The sequence below is a fragment of the Phocoena sinus genome, chromosome 14, assembly GCF_008692025.1.
Source record: "Phocoena sinus isolate mPhoSin1 chromosome 14, mPhoSin1.pri, whole genome shotgun sequence".
Classification (NCBI taxonomy): domain Eukaryota; kingdom Metazoa; phylum Chordata; class Mammalia; order Artiodactyla; family Phocoenidae; genus Phocoena; species Phocoena sinus.
This window is the reverse complement of record NC_045776.1, coordinates 6,847,480-6,874,981: the sequence shown is the minus strand read 5'-3', so window position 1 is coordinate 6,874,981 and position 27,502 is coordinate 6,847,480.

Below are 27,502 nucleotides of genomic sequence, written 5' to 3'. Positions count from 1 at the left end.
ATAGACAAGTTTTAACTTGAAACAGATATAGATCGAAGCATAAACGCTAAAACTATAAAACATATTCTAGAAAACAGAAGATAAAATCTTTCCGAACTCAGATTAGGTAAAAATTTCTTAGAAAGCACACTAAAAGTACTTACCATAAAAGAAAAGAAATGATAAGTAAGTGTGATGGACAACGTAATGCTTCCTTCCCCCAAATTGGTCCATATCTTAACCTCCAGAACCTGTAAATATGTTAGACTGAATACCAAAAAGGACTTTGCAGATGTAATTATGTTAAGAATTTGGAGATGGGAGAAGGTTACCTTGGATTATCAGGGTGGGCTCAATCTAATCATGGGAATCCATCAAAGCAGAGAGAGACATGACTAAGGAAGAACTGCCAGAGATATGCACTGTTCCTGGTTTGAACGTGCAGGTAGGAGAACATGAGCCTAGGAATGGGGGCAGATTCTGGAATCTGGGCAAGGTGAGAAAAGGCATCCTTTGCTAGAGCCTCCAAAAACAAATGGAAGAGCTGGGTTGATTCAACAGAAATAACGTTGTTTATAGAGAGAATAATTTTTCATCCTCCCCCAGAATGAATGTTTTGAAAATAAGCTGTGATGTGGAAATCGTAATGATTCATTATAGAGGTTGGTAATCACAGATGATATGACACCCACAACTAACAAAGGCTGTCACAACCAGCCCTGCCTTGGAACTTGATAAATTTCTTTCAACATGGCTTTTCAGCTATTCTAATGGCCCAGCCCAATTCATCAATCCTAGAGTTCATATTTGAATGGATGGTAGTTGTAATAGTTTAAGGCACGTACAAAATACTAATGAGAGGTTTCTTCATTTACCTCTCCAGAACAAAGAACACATAGTGTCTTAATTTACAAAGCAATCAGCTACTTCAAGCTTTCTGCACTTGTATTGAATGTCCAACCTCATAGCATCTTTCCTCACTCTCAAGAGATGGCTTGGCTTTGAGAAAAGCCTGGAAATATCAATATTCTGCCGCTCAGTCTATGGATTGAATTGTGTGTCCACGCTTCCTCCATGCCTTGTGCTCCAGTGCAGACGTGGGTTTCTTCTCCTGTTTCAGTCGAGTGGTTCTTCCGTGCTTATCATTGTGTCACCCTGTCCCTGTAGAGAACTTGTTTGCAATGATTACCCCTTTATCTCTTTTTCTCATTATCTCTCTTCAACTTGCTCTTCCCAAACAGTATTTAAACCTGCTCAGACTCTTTTCATTCCTTAACTTACCTCCCAGGATTGTCTGCACTAGCTTTTCACAAACCAAGCTGCACGTCAGCACCATCTGGGAAGACTCTTCAAAATGCATTTATGCTCTATTATGAGAAATGCAGATTCAGTAGGTATTCTGTATTAGTAACTTGCCTTTTATTTTATTTCCTTAACTAGTTACTTTATTTTTAGTGAGCAAGTAAATTCCATGCAAATATCAAAGTCTCATTTTTCATTTATGCTGTACATTGTGTCACCCTCTGCTGTTGGACAAAACGGTCAAAGAAATGAAAAATTACATGTTTTATGACATAAAATACTGTTAGTAGAGACCTTATGAGTTCAAATCACATTATGTCTGTTTGAAAATCCTTTACTGGCTAAGGGAATAGTCATAATATGTATAATATATATATAATATACTTAAAATACCAGCTTTCACTATCTCTGCTTTTTTTTCCATAAATTTATTCATTTATTTATTTTTGGCTGCATTGGATCCTCGTTGCTGCATGTGGGCTTTCTGTTTTTAGTTGCAGCGAGCGGGGGCTATTCTTCGTTGCGGTGCGCAGGCTTCTCATTGCAGTGGCTTCCCTTGTTGCAGAGCACCGGCTCTAGGCTCACGGGCTTCAGTAGTTGTGGCGCATGGGCTTGGTGGTTGTGGCTCACGGGCTCTAGAGTACAGGCTCAGTAGTTGTGGCACACGGGCTTAGTTGCTCCGTGGCATGTGGGATTTTCCCGGACCAGGGCTCAAACCTGTGTCCCCTGCATTGGCAGGCAGATTCTTAACCACTGTGCCACCAGGGAAGCCCCACTATCTCTGCTTTTCAATTCCCATTCATTCCTTGGCTCACCTGCTCAATACTATTTGTGTCTCTCTTTAGGAATTAAGCAGCTTTCCTGAGACAATAAACGGGATTTTTTAAGCCATTTATCACATTATTCGGCACACTAAAAACATATTAACATATGAAAACTTGGAAACATTAACATGTAGAAAAGATGGATATTTGGAAGACTTTAAAGTAGCCAAAAGAATAGAGCCACACAGAAATGCTTACTAAACTTTCTGTCACTTAACTACTCTAGAAAAATAACTTTAAAAGGCTATTGGAGACTTTAATGGCATACTCAAACAGCTGTAGATTTGGAAATTTTAGCTATTTATACATTAAAATCACACTGTGACACAACCCTCTGCAAGCCAGACCTATAGCTGCAAGTCATAGATTGTGATTTGCAACAATGAAAGACAGAGCTGGTTCTTAGTAGAGCGAAGCTGTCTTTCTATAGAGCTTCCATTACAGGTCCAGATTTTGGGCTAATATCTTTTCAAGCTGGGATTCTCTTATTTTCGAGGACTTTATTCCAAGGTGAATCATGTGGTGTTTCTAAAAGAAGTGGCTTCAGTGGCTGAACAAGCAGAAGGCCTGTCTGTGTCAGCTTTCTTGTCTACATTGTTGGAGTGAGTGGTTAATTATTGCCGGTTAGTGGACTTCTCATATTGTCTTCGACAGCTGGCTTCTAGGTAGGTTCTGTGTAGGTGAGTTCAAGGCCTTTAGGTATTAAATTCTTAGATATATTTAGCCAGCATTTGAGTTTGTTCCTCTCTTCAATGCTAACATAAAGACTTCACAAATGAGCAGACTAACATTTCCCTTCTTATTGTTGACCAGATGTCTGGTGGGCTTCCCTGAAGTCTTGACTGGCCCAGTTCATTGCCACTGTTTATGTTGAATGATTCCGTTGGTGCTTATATTTCTTCATTTGTACATTGAACAGATGTTGGTTGAGTTCTGGGGATTCAGCAATGAAGCAAATATGTCTTCATATACTTTACATTTGATTTGATGGCTGCTCTGGTTATCCTCAAAAACTTTTAGCCTTTGTACGCAACGACATGATTTAACCAATTCAGAAACTCCCTACATTTTTAGGGTTACTGTTGCATGACTTGGTATTGAACTCCGTATTTATTTCCAGTCTTATTTGTAATCGAAACTCCTCTGAGAACATGTTTTGGGTCTTATATTCATATTTAACAATCCTTTTATTTATTGCTAATAATAACAAACGTATAGCGCTCACTATCTACCAGAAATTGTTCTTTATATAATATATATATTGATGCTTTGTATAAATTAGCTCATTTAATCTTCACAGCCATCATATGAGATAGATAGCATTGTTATTCCTCTTTTACAGACAAGGAAATTGGTGCACAGACAGGTCTATGAACTTGCCCAAAGTTAGCTAGTAAGTGGCAGAACAGGTGTTCAAACCTAAACCATCTGGCTCTGGAGACTGTGCTTGTAACCGCTACCAGGAATGTTCATTTCGTAAGTGCCTTTTAATACTGTTTGTGCGTATAATTTTACTAGTTTAATATAGAACATATAAAAAGACATATAGGAGTATTAGTATTGCAAAACCAATGTTAACCGGATATAAAAACACTTTTCTCAGACAATCACTATTAATTTATGATGTCTGTCACCCACAGAATCTTCTACCTTTCTGCCTAAATGCACTTACCTCGGGCATCATTGGGCACATACGTTTACATCTCTAGCCACCCAAGGTTTTCACAGCTCTTGTATAATTTTCTTTTGAAGATAAAAGAAGTGATGGATGGAGAGATAAAAAGCGCTGTGGACAGAATTGTGTCCCCCCCCCCCCCACCCAAGTTCATATACTGAAGCCTTAATCTGCAATGTGGTGGTATTTGTAGATGGGGCCTTTGGGAGGTAATTAGGGTTAGTTGAGGCCATGAGGGTGGGACCCCTACGATGGGATTAGTGGCCTTATAAGAAGAAGAAAAGAGAGAGCCCACTCTCTCTGCCATGTTAGGACACAGAGAAAAAGTGACTGCCTGCTGGCCAGGAAGAGAACTCTCACCAGGACTGGAATGTGCTGGAGCCTTGATCTTGTACTTTCCAGCCTCAGAACTGTGGGAAATAAATGTGTGCTGTTTAAGCCACTTTTTGTTAAAGCTATCTGAGCATACAAACACAAGAAGGAAGAAGAAAAAGGAGTGACAGATGGAGTTCTTATGGGAATTGTAATCTGACTTTAACCAGGTCTCAAACCTATTTGTTTCTTTGTTTTGGTTACAAAATGCCTAATAACTGTGACTAAAGGTTGAAAGTTTTATATATACCTAGTTATATATACTCAGTTACATAAACATATGCTTAGCTATATAAATATGTACTTTAAATACTTAGTTATATATGTATATACAAGTGAATACACTTTTGTTGAACTTTCCAGTTTCATGAGTTGTTAAATACTTTAAAATTTATTAATGTAGAATACTTGAAGCATTAAAAAATTTTTGTCAGCATCATTCTTTGTGTGTGTTTAACGATTATTTCCTGGCATGTATCGCCATCAAATGACATTCTGTTATTTCTTAACATGTGTATTATTTGCTTGTATCTGTTGATCTGTTGAATTGCATGAACAGATATGATGCAACCTGGCTGTGAGATCCATAGCTCCCTTAAGAACTCAGACTAATGGTAATATGTAATTACACTTTTTATTTAAAAGCTCTTCTAGACCCAACAACTAGAATTAGAGGAGTATATTTGCTTTGAGCTTGGTATTCATATAACCACAATATTTAGATTTTTTCCCATATTGATCTAGCACTGAGTAGAAGACCTGAAAGATGTTTACTAAAAACACAGTGAATACCAAATAAATAACCAACCCAAATATGGAAATCTGAAGAAATCATAGCCACCTTGTGGTCAAAAGACTGTCAACTTCTAGGATGACACATTGTTTCAGAGAGCTGTATAAGAGAGCAAAAAAAGAAAAGTCTCTGGAACTGAGCCACATCTTGGGTAAGTGCTGGATTTGTGGATGTAACCTGTGAGCCACTTAAAATTTTAATTTTTAAAATTTCATTATGCCAACTATAATGCCTAGGAGAATAGACCAAGTTACATGACCAAAAGAACATTTGTATACTTGTTGTGCTCTACATTTTTCTATACCAAAAACATCCCTGTCATTTAAAGATATCTTTCTAATATTACTGAATTATTTAGGGCAAGATATGTGGACTAGAATCAGTATTACTCTTAGTGGGACTCTCGAGTTATATTTCTATCAGCTCTGAAAGATTCGGCCAGGACCTGTTAGCAAAGCATAAAATATTGTGTATGTGTTTGCTTATATGTTTGTATATGTGCATAAGTGTGTGTTTAGGAATGGAGAGTTTGCATAGAGAAGTATATGGCATACAAGAAAGCTTTAAAAATAGAAAGCAATTGGTAACAGGATATAGATTGATGTTATTAAAACTGTCCCCTCTCAGCTTTCAATATAATATCATAATGATATATACAGACATATTAAGGAAACACTTGAAAAGATAAAGTTAATAAATGTTTTTAAAAAAATTTTAAGCTAAATTCGAAATGGCTTTAATGATGACTAACTAAAATGGAATTGGGAGTTTCATAGCAGGGGGAAGTAAAACCATTTTTCTTTTCTACTAGACTTGAGGCCATTTAGCTGTTATCCTCTGTTTTTACCGACTAGCTTCCTGAGGGTGGTCGTGTGTTGCTCTTTGCTCACAGAGGTGGTTTTGTTTATTTCACATTTTTTATCTTTTATATACAGTTCTCCACATAACCATGAAAATCTGCCTGTAAGCCTCAAAGCACTTAGACATGCTTTGAATTAAGGATCCAAAACAGAGTAATAGTCTACCCTCAGAAGTTCATAATATACACTCAGCACCGGGAGGGTCCTATTTGGACAGCAGGCTGGTTTTGTTTTCCAAGTGTTTTGAACTCAAAGGGAAAAAAATGTTAACTTCTTAAATACAACAGCAGTCATCAACGGCTGTTCTCATTTGAACATAGTTTGTCTTAATTTAACAGACTTTATGATGATGGGTTTAGAATATTTTTTATTTCATGATTTTTAAAGGCAGAATATTCAGGTCACAGATGCTGTATCTTTAGAATAAGGCAAAATGAAGTAGTATCAAGCTCTGTCTTAGTAAAGCATATTATTTTGATCATTCAGAGAAGACAGGACAATAAAATATGGTGTAAAACTGTTGAGACCTTTACTTTAAAAGCTGTCTCTGGGCTTCCCTGGTGGCGCAGTGGTTGAGAGTCCGCCTGCCGATGCAGGGGACGCGGGTTCGTGCCCCGGTCCGGGAGGATCCCACGTGCTGCGGAGCGGCTGGGCCCGTGGGCCATGGCCGCTGGGCCTGCGCGTCCGGAGCCTGTTGCTCCGCAACGGGAGAGGCCACAGCAGTGAGAGGCCCGCGTACCGCAAAAAAAAAAAAAAAAAGAAACAGCAATAAAAGCTGTCTCTGCTGATGCTTTTTTCCAAGGGTGACGTGGAAAGACAGCAACATCTCCTTCACGGTGGTTCTCTCTTACTCACCGACTTTAGCTGCCTCTGGTCATGTGGGTGCCCTCCGGGGAGACTTCATGGCGGTGGCAAAGCAGCCTCTCCCACTCCTGAGTCTTTAAGCCTTTCTTTCGTAGAGTAACTTACTGCCCTAGATTTCAGTCTCATGGCAATGGCAATACTTCCTGTCGGTACCTGGTGTCAGGGAACTGTGTGAAGCTGCCTATCGTGATAACTTGCTGGACCCTGTGATGGTGTCATGGTAGCTGATGCTTGTACACCTGGTGATCCCTCACTCCTTGAACAGGTCCAGTCCTGCTGAGCTATGTCATCATGGCATGCTTCAAGGAGGAGGTGGCACAGCTGTGGAGTCATAAGTAAACAGGCTTATCACTTACTTTTCAATGGCTTCTTTACAAGGAGCCCCGCTACAGCTTCACCTACCACCCACATGATGACAATTTACAGATCTTGCTCTGGTGCTCCAGACAGACTTCTCCAAGTGGCATTTCTGCGAGGATAACCAGTTGTGCCTTATTCTCAAAACATTCAAAACTGAAATCAGCTCTACCATGACCCCCACTAAACCTGCTGGGTCTTCCAAATCCCATGTTTTACCTTTTCCCCCAGTCTACAAAGAGCTGTCTGGGAGTCACCCCAGACTTTTTCTCTCTGGCCTTCTCCTTCCGTTTCTCATTGACCTTTATCATGTCTGTGGCGTTCTTCTGGCCCCCTATCATTTGGCATCGAACCACTATGACAGTTTTGAGTTTGATCTCTCTGCTTTCAAGTTCATAGTCCTACAATCTGTCCCTGTTCTTTTTAAAGAAAAGAGAATGAGATATAATTTATACTCACATTACTCTTGCCAGAGTTATTTTTCTAAAAAGAAAATCAGAATATGTGATTCTCCAGTGTGAGTTCATGAAATACCTCCCACTGACTAGTTTCCTTATCTATAAAATAGATAAGGAAACTTATCTAGCAGTAGAAGCTGTCCTACCTGTTCATTGTGGGCATTATATTAGATGATGGATATAATGCCTGTCCTGTAATAAAAGTTTATTGTTATTAATGTAGCAAAGCCCCCAACCCCTTGCCCTCAGGTCTTTGCCACACTTATCTACAGAGACAGCACTGGTTCCCCTACTGCTCCCTGCAGGCTGGGTTTCAGTATTATTCCTCTTCGAAACTTCTCATGGCAAAACCCTCCCTCACTCCTGAATATGAACTCCTTGGAGGCCAAAAGGCTGTCTTGTTAATTTCTGAAATAATATGTGTGAAGCACTTAGCACTGAGCCTGATTCTAGGAAGAAACTTCTTTCATTGGTTAAATGCCATGTCTACACCTACATCTGCATGTACACCTACACCTATGTATATCTATACTATACCTTTATCTGTTTATACCTATACCTGTATCTGTATCTATCTCTATCCATATCTAAATCCCTACCTATATCCAGTCATCTACACCATTGGGAGAATGATCCTGTTAAAATAGTACAACATGGAGACCAGGCTTAGAAATCTCCCAAGCAGACAAAACCATTTAAGCCCCACAAACAAAACTGAATCTAGCTTATTTCATGAACTTAGCTTGTTTCTTGTAAATACCTCTGGTAATGGTAAAAGAAACTTAAGTCCTTTTCCTGAAAATGGTATAAGATAATCACTTTTAACCAGTTCCCTCCTGCTGTGTGGAAATCCTTTTTTAATAACCAATCAGTGTTAAGGTTAAACAATCCTCATTTTCACTTTAGAAGCCGTCCTGGAATGTTATGCCTCTGAGCTTCATGTCAGTTGTGCATGTCAAAGCTCCCCGTTCTAGAACTATCCTTACCTGCACAATAAACTCTTACTTATTATTAATATTTTTAATAGACCTTTATTGGAGTATAACTGCTTCACAACGCTGTGTTAGTTTCTGTTGCAGAACAAAGTGAATCAGCCGTATGCACACACATGTCCCCATATCCCCTCCCTCTTGAGTCTCCCTCCCATCCTGCCTATCCCACACCTCTAGGTCATCGCAAGGCACTGAGCCCATCTCCCTGTGCTATGCGGCTGCTTCCCACCAGCCAACTATTTTACATCCGTTTGTGTATATATGTTGATGCTACTCTCGCTTCACCCCAGCTTTGCCCTCCCACCCCATGTCCTTGAGTCCATTTTCTACGTCTGCTTCTTCATTCCTGCCCTGCACCTAGGTTCATCAGTACCTTTTTTTTTTTTTTTTAGATTCCATATATATGTGTTAGCATCTGGTATTTGTTTTTCTCTTTCTGACTTACTTCACTCTGTATGACAGACTCTAGGTCCATCCACCTCACTACAAATAACTCAATTTCGTTTCTTTTTATGGCTGAGTAATACTCCATTGTATATATGTGCCACATCTTCTCTATCCATTCATCTGTCGATGGACACTTAGGTTGCTTCCATGTCCTGGCTATTGTAAATAGAGCTGCAATGAACATTGTGGTACATGACTCTTTCTGAATTATGGTTTTCTCAGGGTATATGCCCAGGATCTGGTGGTTTTAATTTTGCTATTTCTGGGTTTTTGACACTCCGTTTAAAATGTACATTTCACTATGACACTTCTCTGATTTAAAACACTCTAGTGTCTCTTCAGAGTCTAGAGGATAAAATCCAGAACACTTGGAGTGTCTGGAGTGTCTTGAAGTGTCTGAGAAGCTCCCTGGATGTACATCTGTGATCTGGACATGTGTCATTGACAATATCTGTTTACCTTTTTACCTGTTCTGGAAGAAATCCAGGTATCAGCTTTGAGAAGTAGCTTCTAAGCACTTAATCTTCATTATCTCATTTCATCCTCATCGCCACTGGTTGGGATAATTATTTCTATAATTCCTAGCTTGTTATTGAGGAGACACAGGCACAAAAGTTTAAAACTTGCCTGTGGTCATATGGCACTCCATCTCCACTAGAGCTGAAATTTTGAAGGCAGAGACAGTGTCCTGTTCAAGTTTAATAATTAACAAGTGTAGCTCTAATGTTTGCTGGGGAAATGAAAAGTTTACCCATAACATGTTATCTGATAGCAGCTTCACCCTCACAACTTTCTATAAAGTCAGTGAGCGTTGCTACTGTGACAACTTCACACCTGATTTTGCCAGAATGTGTCATGCCTCCAAAGAACATTCTGCCCTTCCTCTTGGGGTTTGCTGTGGTGCTGATTTGTGAATCTAAACATGGCATAAGTACCCAGAGAGTGTCAGGTTTCAGCTCTGAATTTCCAACCTTAGGGGCTGGCTGTAAGGCATGACACTGTTCTGTGACCCTGTATCACCATCTACCAGGCAGAGCTAAGTTCCTCCTGTGATAGCTACACACAGTTTTGGGTGAGATTCAATGAGAATTAGTAAAGGACAACCAAGCTAGTCCTGGGATTTGGACATCAGCAAGGGTAGGAAGAAACATTCAGTGACACCCAACTCTCCTCTCACTGAATGATTAACTTGTCCAATGGCCAAATCACCAAATTTACGAAATGTACTGACTGACCAAAAGGTTATTTTTAATAGGTTTGACAAGATTGTTACCAACTTAAAAACAAGGTTGTAACGACTTTAGTAAGAATTTGTGATTTATTTACTAAATATTGAATATATGTCTAAATGTTCTTGGCAAATCAGTAAATTGGTGAATTCAGCAAATTAGTCCTACTGCTGGGAAAACTCCTCTAACACCAGCGTGTTTATGAACTTAAGCTCCGGGAGGACATGGAACATGGGCATCTCGTTTAATGTTGTTTTCCTAATGGTCAGCAGTGTGCCCAGGACGTAATTAACTGAATAAATCACTGTTGAATAAATAAATGTGTCTCTATATGAGATTGTGGTTGACTCTTGTACAGAAACACGTTAAAATGAGCATAGCCTATGCCAATGTTCAGGCCTGTGAAAATTTTGGTTAGTAGTATCATTTTGTTATATTATTTGTAAGGTTGCATTAAACATACTTGAATTGGTGAGCTATGGCTCCTTGTAAAAGTACAAGAAAATATAAACATGGGTTTCTAAGCTTAAGTAAGTCTAGTGATGACAACTCATCTAGTATTTTAATAGATGTTTCAATTCAGCAATAGTATTTACCCAGAAAACCAGTTGTAATGATTCTGAAATTAAAGAAAAATCATAAACGTCATTATATATATTTAATCCACTCTCTCAGGCAGCTAATGGTTGGAAGTTAGGAAGACAAAACAAATTTTGTTAATGTGTTACATAATTTGTCTCATTTTCATGTGAAAGACTGAACTGTCGCCCAGACTTAGAATCACCATATTCAAACAATATGATTGTGATTGATTATGCAACTAGCTTTATTACTGAGACAAACTGTGATCTTCTGGTAAAGTGCTTTATTTGGGATTATAGAGGGTTATTTCAGCCTAAAGGAAGGAGTTGAGCAATGGAATGCCGAGTTGACTTATTTTATGTAAGATCTAACTGAACTAGTCATGAAACATGAGAATATCATTTCCTATTTTTCAACCTCTGGTAAAGTCAAATATACTATATCAAATTGCCTGGTTTAGGCAATAAGATAATTCATTATGACAACCAAGAATAGATGCATGGCTGTCTTACTGTTCTTAGATTCAGGTCTTAAGACTTAATGAAAACCCGGTCTCCCATTATTCAACCTGTATGATGTGTCAGGAACAATTATGTATTTCATTGAAGATAGAGATAAGCCAAAATCCAGGAAAGACAATATGTTCAGACTATGAGTGAGGGGTATAATGATGAAAAATAGAAGCTCCAAGGATGAGAAACACCGGGAGAAAGCACATGTATATTCATTGCCGTATATTCATCTGTTCTGGTTTTCTTCATCAATTTTAAAATGCGGATCCAGTTTTGAAATATTCATTGAAAAAAATCTTTTTTCTAGATACAAGTAACAGTGTCTAAAAAATCCATTGAACTTATGCCAACTATATGAGGTTAACCACTGTGTTTTTAGCACATCTTTACCACTCATGCACTGAGAATGTATGTGTATACTTATAGATTTAAGTATATAAACATATTAATAATTGTTAGATAATATATTATACATTATGTGTAATTTACTTTCCTAATATATATGTTTGTATATGTTTAAAACCCCATAAAACGAATTCAACCCACAGCCACCAGGGGCCCAATTTGCTCCTTACCGTCTGGGAACTTCACGAACTACAAACCCTCTTGCCAGCCTCCGAGTTCTCTACCTTTTGGTCCTTCCTCTGAGTCTGTACTTCCCGATTCCAGCTCTAGATCATTCCAACCCACTTCCTTCCACGTTCCTATTTTTCTCCACTTTAGAAAAGTCACAAATTTGTGGCCTCCAATCACCAGCGGGGTGTCACGTTTCTAGCCCATCCTTCAGTGTTTCTCTAAGACAGCTGCTTTTCTTATTTACGTAACTACTGTTTCAAGATTGCATCATCCTCTCAGGCTGCTACTTCCCCCCGAAACACCACATTCCCAGAAAATTCTGCCACTCATACTCTTCCTCTTTCTAATAAGAAACAAATCATACCAATAGCAACAATAATAATAATGAGAATCATCAACATTTGTGAGTACAATTTTACTGAATTACATGTATTCTTTAGTTTAATTTTCACCATCAACCTATGAGGCAGGTACTATTATTATTTCTTTTTACAAAAAAGGAAGTTGAAGAACAGAAAGGGCTTCTTCCTCATGGAGTCTATTATTACTGTCACCATCATCTCCGGCCACTGTTGCCTTAGTTTTTTCCCTTGATTGTGGCAGTGGTTACATGGGTATATGCACATGTCCAAACTCATCACACTGTATACATTAACTATGTGCAGTTTCTCGTATACCAACTATACCTCCATAAAGGACTTCTGTTTTATCGCCTGATGCCCTTCCCTGTTTATAGCCAATTCCTCCCTCTGTGCTCTGTATCCCAGCTCCTATGTCATTTTCGAAGGCATGGTCCCTCTCTTATTTTCTCCTTCCCATCTCTAAACACCCCATTTCTATGTATATTTATTTGTTTATTTTTCTCTCTCTCTCTCTTTTTTTTTTGGCCACCCTGTGCGGCATGTGGGATTTTAGTCCCCAACCAGGGATTGAACCTGCGCTCCCTGCATTGGAAGCGTGGAGTCTTAACCACTGGACTGCCAGGGAAATCCCTGTATATTTATTTTGAGAACCAAGCTTTTGCCAATCGTGTTTCCTGGGTTCAATTTCTAACTAAATCACTTTGTCATCTGGATTTTTTTTTTTTCTTTCACATTTCCACTGGACTATTGATCCTAAGTTTGCCTGTCATCTTCCAATGGCTATATCTAATGGATGCTTTTTCTTATCTTTCAGAGCATTTGATGCTGCTGGAATCTCTTTTTTGAATCACTTCCTCCAGTGGCTCATAGGTCAACACCGTTTCCAGCTGCATTTCCCTCATTTCTATCAGTATCTTCTCTTTGGTCCACGGACCCCCTTCTTCAGAGCACTCTTCACGTGACGTTCCCTGGAATTACTCTGCTGGTTCCCTCTTCTTTAACACCATGCGTATCCCTGAAAGACCTCACCTACAGATGATGTGAAAGTCAGTATTTAACCATGGGTTTATTTTCTTATTTCAAATGTATTGCACTGCTAGACAGCTCCATGAAGATATCCTGCGCGTGCCTTTAACTAGAACTCCTCATCTGCCCATATTCTCTGCCAAATCTGTCCCTGCCCTTGTGGTAACTGATGCTGCTGTCCTCCTAGTCACCATGTCGGCGATAGATACTAACAAACAGGTGCCTTAGCTCCAGTAAGATCAGTTATGAAGCTCTGTCAACTCTCTACTTTCTGTCCACCCCCGTTGCGTTTACCCAGTTCAGGATATCTGGTCCTTATGTGATGACCTTTGACCATCTCGGTAAACCTATTTCCTACCACGTAGTTACATGCACACTGTGTCCCAGCTAAGCTCACTAATGTCCAGTTTTCTGAGCATCTTTCCATATAACTATGCATTTAACTATCATATGTTTCGCCTCTACTGTTCCTGATTACATCTATTCATCTTATGAGATAGTTCATGTTTCCTCCTCTAAGCAGCTTTCCCTGATTCCTATGTTGAGTTCAATGCTCATCTCCTGTGTTACACATCTTCTGAGATACCCCTAAAATAGAAGTTATCACGCTGACTACAATTCAGTGTAGCTTTTGGTTTACTTGCTTCTTGTTCCCCCTGAACTCTGAGACACAGCAGGGCTCTCTGTTGTTTATTTCAGTGCCTCCAGCTCATCCTACAATGTCATGTCAGAGTAAATGTTCCATAAATGCTATTTGACCAGTTGAATGAATTTCAAGTGACCGCTTAACCAAAGAGAAAATAACAGATTAAACTCTTTTTCACTACAACTATAGAGTGTGAAGCAGCAGTGCTTAGAATAAACTTTCTCAGCTATGAACCAGTGTTTGTATAAATATCTTGTAGATGTGCATTCTGTGTCATGATGAGACAGATTTTTTTCACCCTTATTTAGTTCTGGGTTGGAATTTGCATACACCTAGCGTGGTGAAATTATACAGAAATTGGAGTTGAAAAAGAATGAGAAGCTTTCAAATTCCCTAGTAACCTTTCTATAGCTTCAGGAGATTTTTGCTGTCTGCCTATATGCCAGGTAATCATAGTCACTGAATCAAAGTTGGAAGATGCTTTGGGAATCACCTATTCCAACACCATTATTTTTATATATGAGGAAACTGAGCCCCACTGGACTAGCTTCCTAGGGCTGCCATAAGAAATGACCACAAACTTGATGGCTTACAACAACAGAAACTTATTCTCTCAGTTCTAGAGTTTCCAAGATCAATATCAAGACGTTGGCAGGGCCAAGCTCCCTCTTAAGACTCTAGCAGAGAATCCTTCTGTGTCTCTTCCAGGTTCTCATAGCTCCAGCCCTTCCTTGGATTATGGCATCACCACTCCAATCTGTCTGTATCTTCCATGGCCTTTGTCCCCATGTTTTTTCCCCCCCGTCTCTAATAAGGATACATGTTATTGGCTTTAAGACTGACTCTAGGTCCAGGATGATCTCACTATGGGATCCTTAGTTGCATCTGTAAAGACGCTTTTTCCAAATAAGGGCGCATTTTGAGGTTCCTGGTAGACATACTTTGGGGGCCCACCATTCAGCCCGCTACAATGAGTAATGGCAGAACCGCAGCCAGATCTCGTCCCCTGTCCCTGAATTGAGCACGGCTGCAGTCATCCTGCACGCTCAGCAGAGGGGAGAAATGAAGTCGATCTCGTATGGGCCAGATCTCATCCATGATTCATTTTCTCCATTCCATTATGTGTGTTCGGAGACACACGAGATTGCAAAAAAAGACGTGTGTAATGAAAACTGTTGAGGTTCTGTTCTGAGTGGTGCTCCTAAATCTTTTCTACACTATTTGGCTGAATTATCTTTGTAGATGTATTGCCCTCCAGGAAAGAATCAACAGGTGCGCTATCCTATTTCAGTTTCTTCGCATATTAGTTGTATGTTTTCTTTCTACATATAAAAAACAAGGTTGGGTTTTCTAAATTTTTTTTTCGTCAGCATCAGTTTTTCTACTCCCTAGACACAACTCAGATGGCATTCACAGGCATGTGCAAGCATTCAGAAGTAGCACTAGTACCACTTAATGCTGGAAGCATGGTAAAGATGCCAGCATGTGTGGAGAGTGGCTGTTACGCGTAAGTAAGGACTTCTCCCATATGTCCCTCCCAACCATCCAGGTGGGGAACTGAAATTCAGAGGGTTAATTGAGCAAATCAGTGTCTGGTCAAAGATTTGGATTCTGTACTGTGTGTGGCCAAAGCATATATTCTTTTCTAAATGTCTGTCAGTCTCTCTTGATTTGGTGTAGTAACAAAGACACAAGTAGAACTAATAGAAAAACAGATATGTATTTTGGTGGCAGCCAAAATCCATCAGAGCTGTCAAAGTCATCATATCATCTTTGATACTGGAGCTGCACCTGTGGATACGTGGTGCGGGGAGATCAGAGGCTTAGAGTCACAGGAAAGGATGCAGCCAAGGACTACAACAGTCTCTCTAGTAACCAGTCTTAGCTAAGCGTTCACCAGCACTCATGAGAGGAGAAATGCAGAGTTAACCACACAGCGTGTGGATTTATATTGGGTTCTTTTCTACGTGTTTGCCTACTTAACTGAATAGCTAGTAAATAGAATATTACCTTTCTGTAGGTTTCAGTTCTTCTAAATAACCATAGTTTTGGATTTATAAATACCTAAGCCATAAGAATTTGCTATTAAAAGGGGAAGGCAATCAAAATCTCTGTTACTAGCCTGGAGCACTGAATGCCTGATGAGATGCAAGGTTTCAGAGGCAACTGTTCTACCAAGGATCTCACTTGTACCCTATTCTATTTCATTGTTAAAACAGTTAAGAGCAGTGTTTTGTTTGTCTCATTCATCAAAATTACATAAGCCTTTAAATATACAGTTTATAAATGCCTATGAGCAAATTCAGCTATACATCTTAGGCCTATAATAATTATTTGATGCATTTATTGTCATTCCATTGCTATAAAAGATATATGGAAAAATAGCAGGTACTGTAATTATGTTGAATTATTACAAGGAGGATTATGTCCTAATACTGCCTAATTTTGTCTGTGTCCAAATTATGTGAGAAAATGGTTGAGTGCTTTTAGGAGATTGTAAACTATTCGAGAACTATCAAGTTTTCTTGAAGAGCTTTGATCCCATTAGATAGGACTTCAGTGATCATATGTTGAATTAATGTTGTAGTGAGTGGGAAGATGTGTTCTCTTACGTTAATGACATGTTGATATTGTCTCTTCCAAAGAGGAATTGTAATGAACGATTGCACATATCGGCTACTTGCCAGAATGTGTGTTAAACCGATTTGCCCAGGTCTGACGTCTCCTATCTCCATATCTGGCCCTCGTACTCTTTCCTGCTGTCTAAGTGTCACATGTGGCTTTGAAGTCAGCCCCTAGTCACTAGCTCAGTATTTCAGGTCAGAAGAGCTCAGCTCTAAGTTCTTTTTTTATTTAGTCAACAAATATTAGTTAAGATGCTCGAGATACAAAACAAATACAGTTCCTCTTCTCATGGAATGTCTAACCAGGTGAGCAAGGTCAGACATCGAATATGTAATAATAAGGATGCCAAGTGTTATAAAAGTGGACATGCAGGATGCCATGGAGGTAGATTACAACAGGAGCTCGTCTTACCTGAAGCTTTGGGGAAGCCATCCCAAGGGAAATGGCATTCCAGGAATCTGAGGGGTGTGGAAACAGCAAAGCGAAGAGAAGGGCCAGAGTGCTTTAGCTATAGCAGTGCATGTCAGAGGAACTTTCTGGAAGAACAGAGGAAGACAAGCACGATTGAAGGGCAGAGACAAGGGAGTCATGGGGTAGAGGGTTTATAACTCAGAACAAGGTTTTTGAGTTGGCCATGGGAAGTCACTGAATGCTTTTAAGAGGAGAGCACAGTCAGTGAGGCAGCACTGCCCCCTTGCCTGCCCTAAGTTCACGTGCAGCTCTGCGTGTTGGAGAGTTCCCAGGCTCCCTGGTGCACCCTCTCAATGGGCTCTCCTCCCTGGGAACTTCTTTGGTAGCACAGTATGTGTTCAGCTGGTGTATGAAGTCAGCAAAGCATTGGACATTTCATGCCATAACCATCAATTCTCAACAAAGGAGAGAGAGCGGAGTTTTTCATCCTTCAGAGGGAAAATACTGAGGAATCAGTCTACGATCCTTTAAAAAGCCCTAAGGGGACTGAGCTCCAGTTACTCCTCTGAGTAACCTACTTATTAGATTTCTCCATTCTCTACTGCTTCAATTGTATTTCCAGAATCACATCCTAAATAAACTGCATGCAGGAAAGTCCTTATCTCAGTGTTTTCTATTTAGGGAACTCAAATGAGGGTTAGTACTGAAGTTACAAGAAGAAGCAGACTCTAAGAATAGGGTTCTGGAAACTGGACCTTTCACTGGTGATGTTTACCATTTCTGACAGTAGTAAATGGGATAGTGATAATCCCCAGAATGTTGTACCACCATAATTACCCAGTCACCCCTGTGCATTGGTTGAGGTAAAGGCTGAAGCGGAACAAGTAACTTCTGCAATGACTTCTGTATTTGAGTCCAGTACGGGGGCAATGGTAATTACATGGATTGTAGAGTTGTCTTCTATTTGTTAACATCCCTTGAAGCCTAAAGAAAGAAAATAACAGGCTCAGATCAACAGCTGTCATTTACGGAGCATTCTGAAAAGTGGAATACTCCTACAGCCACAGGACAGGTTGTATTACAGATCTGACGGGAGATGAAAATCTGAAGGAAACGGAGTGCACAGCCTGGTAGTTCTCTCATGTAAAAGTCAGGGTCCTAAAAATAAAGTAATAGGACCCTGAGACATGGGATGGGGACTTTTGGGTGGAGTCATGATAACCCTGAACCCCCAAATTCTCATTTGAACAGTTCACCTGTAGTGTAATGAACCCTAAGCCTAACCCTAACCCAGTCATGTTGACAGTTTCCCATCTGTCGCATCCTCATCTCATCTTATTTCTACCTGGCAGCTGCCGTCAGTGACACGAAAGCTCACCACACCCATGGATAGACTTGGAAATGGTTGATATTTAATGTCCAACTATCAACAAATGCTGGCTCTCCCATCCCTCACTGGGACGTTCTCTGCTTGCGATGTGCTCTGTGATTCTGAGATGTGCTCTATTTGGTTGCCCTTTGTAGTCGTCTACTCAGGGCTCATTGCCATTTGCTGTCTCCTTTCCCCACTCCTTCACCTGTGCTTCTGGTGGTCACCTCCCAGACAGCTTACCTAGACCCAAGTCCTTGTTTCAGGGTCTAGTTGAGGAATCCATCCTAACACAGAATTTTAAAAGGTCATTCTGGTTGCAAAATGGGATGTGGCTGGAGCGGGTCGACGGAACCAGAGAGAATGTGGAGAGACCAATAAGGAAAGTATTAGTCATTCAGGAGAAAGATGCAGTGGTTTAGGCAAGCATTGTGGCTGGGCATGGGCAAATTCTAGAGATGGAATCTACAGTACAAAATTGATTGCATATTGAGTGGGGAAATATTTAGATTAATTTCCTGCCTGTAATAGTTGCCCCTTTTGCTACCTTGGGACCCATGTCTGCTACCACAATGGCTCTTGGCATTGGCTTTTCCAACATTTGCGGGGGAAGGACATTTTGCCTCTGAACACAGGCCCACTTCTGGGATTTTGCTCTTTATTTCCATACATCTCCTCAAGTTAACTACCACGTATACTTGAATCTCCACATACCATCACCCATCATATTTCAGTTGTTTCACGTGCCTTTTAACTACCTTCCAGTTGCTTCCTGGTTGGCCCATCCTCCTGTTTAACTCTAGTGGTTCTTTCTTGCTTCTCGGTCTGACTCTTCATCATCAGGCGTCCCTGATCTAAATGAATCCTTGCTCAGGATAAGTAACAGATAATCATCAATTACGTTACTACCAGTCTAAACAAATATCCCCATCCGTTTGCCTCAACTCATGCAACTATTCAGAACCGCTGACACGTTACCGGTATCATGCAAGGATACATCATTTTTCTTAAAAATGGATGCTTTTGATGGGTATTGAGTGTTATTTTTTCTATGCATGAGACAGATCTCAAGGGCACTTCTGTCTACCTCTTCCCTTAAATTCCACCTCTTTGCTGGAGTGGGCAAGCCTCCTGTTTGGCTGAGAACACAGATCTCTCTATTCAACTTTCACGACGTCATGGCAACTCTATCTCCTTACATCTGGTGCATAAAGGGTACAGTTCTGGCTCTTTACCACATCTCAGAATATCTGTACTTAAAAGCCCCCGTTAGTGAATTCAGTAAGGACTGACAACAAGCCAGGATCTGGCAAAATCTTACCTAAGATCTTTAATATTTGTAAAGATTTGTGTTTTTAAGTAAATAAGCAATGGAAAATGTTAAATCATAAAAATGATGGAACTAGTAATTAAAGGAGAAACGTTACATGTATCTGAAGAAGCACCATTACACTGTTTCTGTGGCAGAGAAACCTAGCTGTTTATAAAAGTCCGTATCTCCTTTCTGGACACATGGCTAGACTACATTTTGTAGTTTCCCATGAGGTTCGGAATGGCACGTGACTGAGTTCACAATTGCAATGAAATTCTAAGTATATATGACGTCCCTTTACCTGAAATTCTGGCGAGGTCTCCTCTTAGTGCTGTCGCTTTCTGGTGGGCTAGAATGGAGACCACCACCAAGGTCACCTCGGAAAAGATTCACTGGAAGCCTCTGTCTTCCTGGTCAACGTATCACAGTGCTGAGGTGGCCTGTCCCCACCTGTGTCTGGTCAGTACTGTTCCCTGAGCAAGCAGCAAACTTTCCATTAGGACTGTTACGGGTGATAGCTCACCTGGTTGATACAGTACCACAGTAAGAGTTTAATTCAGCCTGGATATTCTAAAGTACACTTTTTGGAAGATGTGGATTTTAACTGGATCTTGAAAGACAGGGTAGGCTATGAATTGGCCGACGTAAGGGTGGATATTCAAGATATATGATAATACAAAACGAAAATCAAGGAGAACTTTTTGTGCAAATAGGTTTGGAAGGGCTACAAACAGATCAGTTTGGGCAAAGTAAAAAGATTTTAAGAGTAGTTCAAAGAATGGATAATAGGATTGAGCCAGGTTTTGGAAGACCTTTAATAGCTGGATAAATATTTTGATTTCATAAGGTTGGCAATATATATATATATATATATATATATATATATATAAAAATGTAAAAAAAAATATGAAAAAAATGAGGGCTTCCCTGGTGGTGCAGTGGTTGAGAGTCCACCTGCCGATGCAGGGGACACGGTTTCGTGCCCCGGTCCGGGAAGATCCCACATGCCGCAGAGCGGCTGGGCCCGTGAGCCATGGCCGCTGAGCCTGCGCGTCCGGAGCCTGTGCTCTGCAGCGGGAGAGGCCACGACAGTGAGAGGCCTGCATACCGCAAAAAAAAAAAAAAAAAAAAAAAAAGAATGTTAAGAAGAAAGTAGATACGGCTATTCTAGCTATGAAGAGAACTCTTGTCTTCCCATAGTCAAATTTAAATTCTGAGGATTTTCTTCTGTTTTGTAAATAAAAATTAAAAGGCAGAAACAGTTTGAACTGCCTCTCTGCGTACCAAGAACTTGCCTAATTATTTTTATGACATGGTAGACACGTATGCTTTAGAACTGAGGTCGCCTGACCAGCATTTGTAATGGTCTTCTTACTCACTGTGCTCTCGGTCTGATGATATTCAAGAGCAATTACATAATTACAGTTGGGTCTAGGCACTTACAAGGAGGGTTATAGACATGACTGTGCAGCGTGGATCCTGATGTCACAGAGGGGGGACAAGTTGGCATTCAGGACGCTTTCCTGAGCAGTGGCAGTTATGGTCAGTATGGGACATGGATCCTCCCAAGGGTCATCAATTAATTTATAAGGTCGAATAGGGTTGGGGGTGGAGAATATCAAAGGGGCAGTTGGTACACTATGTAGGAAACAGGAAAGCACAGATAACTCAGGAGGAAATGAGCAATAACTACTTGGCTTATCGAACATTCTTTAGTGCGGAGGAGAATGTAATGTAAAGGGGAGTGAAGGTAGGGCCAGAAACCATAAAACTTAAGTTTCAGGTACACCGATTTAAATCCATTAGAGCTTCCCTACTTGGGAAACTGCTCAGACAGTGGTTAGAGAAATGGGATAGATAGCACCAGTATCCTCAGTGATATACTTAGAGTCGTTTAAAATGTTTATTGTCAGGCTGCCTTTAAATTTACCAGGAAAAAGAAAAACCCACCTAAAACTCTTGTACCAGACTAATGCATTTTACCTTAATTTCCTTTTAAATCTCCTTCTCTGTGTTTAGCTTAAGACTCCATTTCCTCAGTTTAATTCTCACATCACTCATAGTTGCTTCTCCTTAAAATAGGTGGTTTTTTTAGCCTGATCATCTGGGAACAATTTAAACAAAATCCTTCATACGTAAGCTCAGCTTTCTGATTTCCAGAGACTTTCAAAATGATTAATGTTGACTAGTTACATATCACCCTGGTCAATAAGAACAAGTAAAGACACTAGAAAAGCAAACATCAAACTCTCGTTCTGAGGCCAAGGAAGGAGAGTGTGTATTCCCGCAGCCCTCGACTCCCCTCCAGCAATCCAGAATCTCAGTTATATGCCTTGTGATTTATGCTTACGCTTTCCTTTAGTGTAATTCATTGATTCCCTGGGTCTAGACTATGCTTTAAGGAATGAAGAGTGAGAAAGCCTTAGGATGTATGATTTGCCATACTTATTAAATCACTTAATCATTAACAATTTTTTGAGTGCCTACTTTGTGTCAGGGGGTGAGGATGGTCTTTGGTTAACCCCAGTGTGAATATAACCATCATCTCTTTACTCGTAAAGTTGCGTTAGAGCGAGGAAACAGACGCTAAAGTAATTATAATGAACTGGGGTGCGTGTTCTAATGGGGGCGTGCAGGGTGGTAAGCAGGCCTCCACGAGGCATCTGTGCTAATCAATGGGCCGGAAACGTTCTCCCTGAGAAACTGATGCTTAAGTTGAGATGTTGAGGAGCAGTGGAATTAGCCAGAAGAAGGTTTTAGGGAAAAAAATGTTCTTGGCAGAAAGAAGATCACTGGCAAAGAACACGGACAGCTTAGTGAGATAGAGGAAGCGAAAGAATTTCAGTACATTTTGGGAATAAAATATGTGTTAGGATATCCAGAGTTGAATCTGGAGAGGAATCTGGAGGCGTAGGCCATGCAGTAAACCCAGGAGCTTATGTTGGATTTTGTCTTAAGAGCACAGAAAATCCACTGAAGGGTTTCAGGTAGGAAGAGGCACGATGTTATAGGGTGGAGGTAGTTAGACTGGGAGGCCTGGCAGTTATCGCACTAGTACCTGTGAGAGAGGATGGGCGTCTGCACTAGTGTGGCAATGGCTGTAAAGGAGCAAAGGTGCTACACCTGTAACCACGGCACGTGCTAGCTTACTGGTGGCAGGACTACAACTCTGTCCTATAGACTCCTAACCTCTGATGCTGTGACTGATTCTTGGTGTGCTGTTATTTATCCATCAGCCTTCAGCGTTTTAAAGATGTGTGTATCATTGTGATACTGGCCTATTGGCATACAAGTCTAGGCCGTGAAGTTCCTGTGAAGAGATTTTACATCAGGTGAATCACTAAGAGTACTCATTACCGTAGGCACTATTATCAACAACACCCGAAAATCACTTTCGGGTCTTTTAAGGATGTAAGAATATGCCTATAGAAGTTGAAGTGAACTAGCAGGTGAGAATGACAATATTTCAGATTTTTACGTAGCTTGTCACATTTTCCCCTGGGGCAGACTGCACTGAAGGCAATTTTAGAAAAATGGAATAGAACATAAGATTCTTCAGATGTGAATTTATTAGCATCTCTCCGGGGGTCAAGAGATACCCACAAAGCAGCTCTTTTATGTTGTGGCCTAAGTTTTCGGCATACAAATATACATATTTTTTATTTTTCCAGAAGGAAGTTACCGACCAGGGCATTCAGAAGGCCCAATTCTTTGTGGTATTAAAAATATTTATTCATAAGAAACCAAATGATCAGTTCAACATTCCGAGACTTTGTAGCTCTATATAAAAAAAGACTAACATCCCCTCCACGTTAATTTTTCTACTGTGAAAATGTTACTAAGAACCATTTTTCCTCTCGTAATTAAATGCGTTTGGCATCATCTGAATGTTGTAAAGCTTCTGATCTGTGTGGTTTAGGTCGTGCTGTCATATACTAACAGTGTCAAATAGGACATTGGTTCTACTTCTTGCAGTCTGCTCCAGCGACCAGGTTTTTATGTTCTCAGAGGCTCCATCTCCTATAAATCGCCTGTGATGGAGGTCAGGGTCCATATCCCCGCAGATGCATCCTGACTAGTTCTGTGCTTAACTAAGGCTCGGATAGGCTTCTGTAAAAGCAGGCTCTTCAGAAAGTGGGACCCCAAACAGGAAGCTGAGTGCTTGGGGGAGGGTAGTGAACACCACCTTAGAAGACAAGTTTGGGCACAAATACCGTGAGTGTGCATTTGTTTTTATTTTTCCATTGCTCTGATATCCTAAACTATGAATCAATATATCCAATATATAAATGTTTAAGGATGCCTACATTCTGTCTCAAGATTTTCCCTTGACACGCTTTGAGAAGTAGACAGGTAGAACGATAGACGGATAGACCATTGTGAGCAATTCTATCTTACAACTCGCTGTTGAACGCTAATCCCAGGAGAGCAATGAGGGCACCTGTGCTTGAAGTTGGGTTTCCAGCATCAGGTGAAGGATGGAGGTTGTTCTGACTTGAGAAAGTTTTCAAGTGAAGGGAAAGGACGCTCTTATTCTCATTCCCACATTGGCCAGGGCACCTGGGCCTGTCCTGAGTGTCAAAGGACCTGGGAAAAAGGTAAGGACTGGGGAAAAAAATAAAAACAGGTAAGAATTCCAGAGAAAGCTGTTTTGTAAGGTAAAGTTTTGAAAGAACCTGTGAGAGAGAATTGAGGTGGGGGAAGAAGGTTTTTACAGATGTAAATGATGAGCACCCAGGTGAACAGGGAGCCTGGAGGGTGCTGAGTGGTTTCTGGCTTATGTCGAAACTGGTCACGGCACCAAACAACAGCACAACCAGAACACATTTTTGATAGAGATGAGGACTAAAATTAAAAAACAGGGCTTCCCTGGTAGCGCAGCGGTTGAGAGTCTGCCTGCCAATGCAGGGAACACGGGTTCGTGCCCCGGTCCGGGAAGATCCCACATGCCGCGGAGCGGCTGGGCCCGTGAGCCATGGCCGCTGAGCCTGCGCGTCCCGGAGCCTGTGCTCCGCAACGGGAGAGGCCACAACAGTGAGAGGCCCACGTACCGCAAAAAATAAATAAATAAATAAAATTTTAAAACATACCCACCGCCTCCCCCCCAAAAAAAAGAAAAGAAAAAAAAAGGTAGGAGCTTTTCTTTTACTTAAGTAAAATTCCAGCTTTCAATATTGTGACTTCATAGTATCCAACAATATTACTACATAAATGCCTGCACATGCAGACCCTATCTCACTCATGCCTCCAGCACGGAGTCTTTCACAAAAGACTAGCTGCTGTTAAATGTATGGTCTCCTCTAAATAGTTTACTTGGTGTCCATGTCCATATGATACTTGGAAAAGGTCTAATTTCTTCTGTTTACTGGGTGTGCCAGATGTTTTATGACAAATAGACCCGGTTTTTGGAATTACCCGCTAAGTGTGATATTCAGCAACTAGACAGTGACCCCAATTTGTAAAATACGATGCTTGTAGTGAACAAGTTATGTTAATAATTGCAACGCTTTTTCGAGTTGTTGGTTTTCAGTTTTGATTTTCTCAGTACTCTTTCTACACGTCCACTGGAATTTTCAGTCATCTGGTTTTGTCAAATAATCGTTTGTATGAATTACGTATTTTAACCATTGGCTCTAAAAAGACTGACGAAACAGCTGCACAGGTAGTTCAGTATTCACTTGTAGGCAAGGATAAGTTTCTGAGGAATAATACTTGAGGTTATTTGCATATGCTTACATTTACAAATGTTAACACGCAAATGGCACATCACCCTGATATTCCTCTGTTTCGCAAGGATTCCTACCGACCTCTGTGAGAAGTGTGAAGGCCATCAGGCAGGATTCCATTGTTTCCCCTCCCTTATCATCCATGCTGCCCCCCCCCCCACTTCTCCTATTTGCTGTTCTCGACCATCGAAATTCAACATACCTCGAGGGCATCTGGTCGTCTGCTGGGAGCAGCTGGTCCACTGGCTGCACGTCTTCCCTCTGTCCTGGCGGGAATGAGACAGCTGGCTCTCTGAGGAAGGGCCTGCCTGGTGATCTTGGGTGACAGCGGAGGAACTGGGTGGCTCGGGCATCTTCCCTTGTCCTCTCAGTGCTGGAATGTCACTGAGTTCAAGCTCGTACCGCTCGATGCATGACAGGCTAATAAATCGAAAGGCAAGCTGTTGGGTCAAGGAACAGAGACTTTATTCGGACCGTCAGCAGACCGAGAAGATGGTGAACTTGTGCCCCAAAGACCCATCTGGCCTGAGTTAGAATTCAGCCTTCTTTTATACTAAAAGGGGAGGGAGGGAGTAAAGTCAAACATTTCCTGGCTCCCATCAGCCTCCGGAGGGCACTTGTCAATTTCTTACTCCCTGCAGTTATTCACAGGTGGCCCTGGGCAGGATGTTTCCGGTGAGCTAAACAAAGGTATTTTAGCTTAATGCTCATTGCCTGGGAGGCAGGGTTCCCAGAGATGGGCCATTATGTATAATTTAAGCCTCTAGGCAACATCCCTTTAGTGATTAACTTGTAATAGAAGACAAAAGGTTCTTCCCTATTACAGGAGGATGTCTCATTTGCACACTCAGGGGGTGGGGGTCAGGAGATCTGACTCTAAAATTACGTTTCTTAGTCTATGGTTTTACTCTGTGGAAACTCAAATTTGGACTAATTCGGCATTGCTAATATTAGGAAAATTTTTTTTCTTCTGGAAGCGTCCCAGCTCAGTGGAAAGAACAGGGGTTCTGCACCCCGAGAGGCCAGCTCCTTGTTAGGTACACAGACACCAAGGGCAAGGGCTTAACATCCAGGTCTCAGTTTCCCGAGAGCTGGGAGGACTGAATGGCCTGTTCGTTATCTGTCCACCTCACCAGAGAAGACTCCTTCTCATCTGGATCATGTCCTGAGCCCCTGACGTACACATTCGAGACATGTTTACACCAAGTGAAAACACTGACTTACATTCGGTACTAAACAGAGTTATAACAATGGCGAGAGAGACTCTATCTCTGTTATTGCTTTAGGGTTAAACTGATTTATCTGTAAACTGCCTAATCGTTTTAAAATCTCCAAAGGAGAAAAATGCAGCAACTGTGAAAGCAAACAAAACAAAAAAGAACTTTTCATACGATGCACTCAGATAGTCATTTAATCAAGCAAATGTACTGAGGTAGGTAAATGGAACTGAGGCAGTTTGGTGTAGTTAGAAGTGCATGTACGTTGGAACCAGATACACCCAGTATTGAGAACCAGTTCTGATTCATGGTAGCTGACGAACAGTGAGTATTCCACTTGACATCTCTGAGCACTGGTTCTCATCTGTAAAATGGAGACAATAATAGATTAGATTCGATCTTTGTAAGGCACCCAGCACAGCATTTGACCCGTGGAAGGGAATAAAAATATAGTAACCGTTAGTTTAATAGCATCATTCTGTTAGGATGACTGAACTTTCTTATATTGTCAAATATTCATTAGACAAATTTTGATTATAGAAAACTGTTTATGTGTCGAGTGAGAGCAAAAGCTAAAATAGATTCAATTGCATTCATTGCTTATCAGAACAGATGAGTTTCGGGAGGAGATGGGAAGGAACTTTGCCATGTTGGATGTGAGTAGTTTAAGAGGTAATTTGTAGGCTGGATGCTAAAATGTCTTTTCTCCCCTTTAAAAAAAAGACTTTCAAGAGTTCTCGTGGACTACAGTGAACTAGATTGCCTGTTCCTGAATTCCTTAAACAATGTGTTATATAATTTTTTTAAATGCCGTCTTGACCCAGCTTTGAGGCCCTGGATAGAGGCTGGTTAGTGCCCCTTCTTTTTTTTTCTTTTCCTTTAACTTCTTGAAACGATAATATTTTTAATATATTGGGTTAAAGTATATCATTAATTTTACCTGTTTTTAAAATTTCAGTTGGAGTACAGTTGATTTACAATGTTGC